The sequence below is a fragment of the Ictidomys tridecemlineatus genome, chromosome 4, assembly GCF_052094955.1.
Source record: "Ictidomys tridecemlineatus isolate mIctTri1 chromosome 4, mIctTri1.hap1, whole genome shotgun sequence".
NCBI classification, from domain to species: domain Eukaryota; kingdom Metazoa; phylum Chordata; class Mammalia; order Rodentia; family Sciuridae; genus Ictidomys; species Ictidomys tridecemlineatus.
The window spans coordinates 60,785,288-60,789,118 of NC_135480.1; the positions used below are offsets into that span (position 1 = coordinate 60,785,288).

The following is a 3,831-nucleotide window of genomic DNA, read 5'->3' on the forward strand; positions in this document are numbered from 1 at the left end:
CAGCCATTTAGCCGTTACTCCCTCTTTTTCCCATTTCCTATGACCACTAATTTATTTTGTTTCTATGGATTTCCTCATTCTGGCCATTTCATATGAATGGAATCATGCAATACATGGCCTTTTGCAAATGTTTTTTTTTTTCACTTAGCATAAAGTTTCCAAGGTTCATCCACACTGTAGCATGTCAGTACCTCATCACTTTCTATGGCTGAATAATATTCACAACATAGATATACCACATTTCATTTATCTGTTCATCAGTTGATAGACATCTGGGTTGTTTCCATCGTTTGACTATGGTGAATAGTGCTGTTATGAATGATGTTGAAGTTTCTGTTTAAACAATAGCACTATTTTACACACCCATCAGAAATATATGAGGGTGTAAATTTCTCCATATTCTCACCAATTCTTATTTTGTTGTGTTTTTTTAAAAAATTATAGTTATCTTAGTGGGTGTGAGTGCTCTCTCTGTGGTTTTTTAAAAATAATTTTAAATTTGTTCATTGTGGTTTTAATTTGCATTTCTTAGATGCTAATGATGTTGAGGATCTTTTCATGAGCTTGTTGACTTTTTGTATATTTTTGGGGGGAGAGATTACAACTGTATTTTTTCTTAAGAGTTTTATAATTGTTTTATGATTTTAGTCCTTGCCTTGCTAATGCTAGGCAAGCACTCTACCACAGAGCTACATCTTTAGCTCTTAATCTTTTTTTTTTTTTAGGTCAATAAATTTTTATTTAAGGAATTTCCCATTGTGATTCCTTTGCTGCCCATGTCAAGGATGCCATTTTTAAACAACTGATGCTTAATCTAGTTGTCTCATCAGCCCACAATTTGGGGGGAGGCTTCTATTTCCACTTGAATTATGGACAGACACATTAATGACAATTTTATAATTCTCTGTCTAGGACATTTGAGAGTTAATTTCTTCAAGTAATTGACTATAGGCTCACTTTTGGGGTAGATGGATCTGCCAGGTTCTCAATTGCTGCCACCTTCTCTAATCATCAATGAGTTCAAATCATTTTCTCTCCTATTACCACCCTCAGGAATGGTTCAGATGTGGCCTATGCCAATAGGAGAGTTAAACAAACATGATTCAAACATAGTAAATATGTGTTCAACTCCATGTATTTTCTGAAGATAGAAGACTTTTTAAAAAAGCCACTTCTTGTATCACAATATGAAATTGGAATACTGAATCAATATAGCTGAGATTTCTCTCATGACCTGTGATTTTTATCAACTTTTTAGTCTTAGGATCAACCTATTTAGTTATCAATATCCCATCACTTTAAGCTGTCTTAGGTATTCCTGCTTACATGTATCATATACGTTCTGGGTTGTAAAAGAGGATTTATTTTTTGCACTTGTCTATAAATCTTTGTCCACAAGTCAAACAAAAACACACACAAATGCTACTTCAGCTCTTAATCTTACCTTTAGGTCTTTAATCTACTGAGTTTTTAAAAAAATTTTTCTGTGTGTGGTACGAGGTATCGGTCCAGCTTACTTCTTAGCCTATGGATACTCAGTTGTCCCACCAATTTTTTATTCTTTCCTTAGTGTGTTTCATAATTTTTGATTGAATGTTGGACATCATGTGCAGGAGACCAGATACTGTGATAGTATTTATGTCTAGAAATGGGCATGTCTCATAGGCTTTGTGAACAACTGAGGTAATTTAGTTAAGAGTTGAACTGGGTTTAAGTTTTATTATTATTATTTTGGGGGGGGCGTGGTGATGGGGATTGAATCCAGGGCCACTCAACCACTGAGCCACATCCCCATTCCTATTTTGTATTTTATTTAGAGACAGAGTCTCACTGAGTTGCTTAGCACCTCACTTTTACTGAGGCTGGCTTTGAACTCACAGTACTCCTGCCTCAGCCTCCTGAGCTGCTGGGATTTTAGGTGTGCACCACCTTACCTGGCTTAGGTTTTATTATTATTATTATTATTAGCTGTTGATAGTCCTTAATTTATTTCACGTGGTGCTGAACACATGCCAGGTAGTGCCTCACACATGCCAGGCAAGAGCGCTACCGCTGAGCCCCAGCCCCAGCCCAGGCTTTATTATTTTTATAGTTATACTTTAGAGGAATAGATATACTATTAGATATCTGTACCTATATTTGTAAAAGGGGATTTATTAGATTGCTTTACACGATCACAAGCTGGATAGTACCACAATGGCCATCTGCAGACTGGAGAGCTGAGAAACTGGACATGGAGGTAACTGCTCAGTAAAGAAGCTAGAAACTGGGGCCGGGATTGTGGCTCAGTAGTAGAGCACTTGCCTAGCATGTGTGAGGCACTGGGTTTGATCCTCAGCACCACATATGAATAAATAAAACAAAGATCCACTGAAAATAAATATTAAAAAAAAAACAAACAAGAAACTGGAAACCTTAGAACAAGAACAATGATGCAGTTTCAGTCCAAGGCTGAAGGCCTGGAAGCTTCCTGAGGGGAGCTGTTGTGTGAGTTCATGTTCATGGGTGATAGCAACAGCAAAAAATGCACCCGTTTAGGAAGAATGGCGCTTGGCTAGGTAAGCTTCCTTTTCCCTCTGTTTTTTGTTCTATCTGAGCCTGCAACTCATTGAACAGAGCCACCCATATTCAGCATGGAAATTGCTCCCTCAGTTTGTTGACCCAACTGCCAATTGTCTCCAGAATTAACTTTCAAATACACATCCAGGATTGTTCTTTATCAGTTTTCTAGGCATATTTCAATCCAGTCAAGTTGGCAAATAAGATTAACCACCACAGTTACTTTTAGTGCACCATATACTTCAGATTCCTCTTACATTACCTTATGATTAGAGTGGAGGCTGAGTTGCTGCAATTTTACAATTTTTTATCTTTCAAAAAAATTTTTTATATATTTTTTATTAATTTTTTAAATTTATGACAGTAGAATGCATTACAATCATATTACACATATAGAGCACAATTTTTCATATCTCTGGATGTATACAAAGTATATTCACACCAATTTGTGTCTTCATACATGTACTTTAAATAATGATGTCCATCTCATTCCACCATCATTTCTAACCCTGCACCTCTTCCCTTCCCCTCCCACCCCTCTGCCCTATCTAGAGTTTGTCTATTCCTCCCATGCTCCCCCTCCCTACTCCACTGAGTCAGCCTCCTTATATCAGAGAAAACATTTGGCATTTGTTTTTTTTGGGGGGGATTGGCTAACTTCTCTTATCATTATCTTCTCCAACTACATTCATTTACCTGCAAATGCCATGATTTTATTCTCTTTTATTACTGAGTAATATTCCATTGTGTATATATGCTGCATTTTTTTTTATCCATTCATCTACTGAAGGGCATCTAGGTTGGTTCCACAGTTTAGCTATTGTGAATTGTGCTGCTATAAACATTGATGTGACTGTGTCCCTGTAGTATGCTGTTTTTAAGTCCTTTGGGTGTAGACTGCAGAAAGGGATAGCTGGGTCAAATGGTGGTTGCATTCCCAGATTTCCAGGGAACGTTTGTCTTTTTCCAACTGGTTTAGTTCACCTAGCACAATGCCCTCAAAATTCATTCATATTGTAGCATATGTCAGAATTTCCTTCCTTAAAAGGTTGGATAAATTTATATATATAAATTATATGTATACACACACACTCTACTATATATACCACATTTTGTCTAAATGTGTATAAAACATGCTTCCACATTTTAGGCATTGTTAATAGAGCTGCTATTAATTATTTTGTGCATATACCAAGAAATGGAATTGCTGGATTATATGGTAATTGTATTTTGAATTTTTTGAGGCACCATCATACTATTTTCCATAGTGGC

The 3,831-nt window shown here is 36.5% G+C and overlaps 1 pseudogene; it reads right to left on the reverse strand.

Moving 5' to 3' along the window:
* Window positions 1–1,311: 1,311 nt before the first annotated feature.
* LOC120890187 (small nucleolar RNA SNORA40) lies at window positions 1,312–1,424 on the reverse strand (annotated as a pseudogene).
* Between the last annotated feature and the right edge of the window lie 2,407 nt (window positions 1,425–3,831).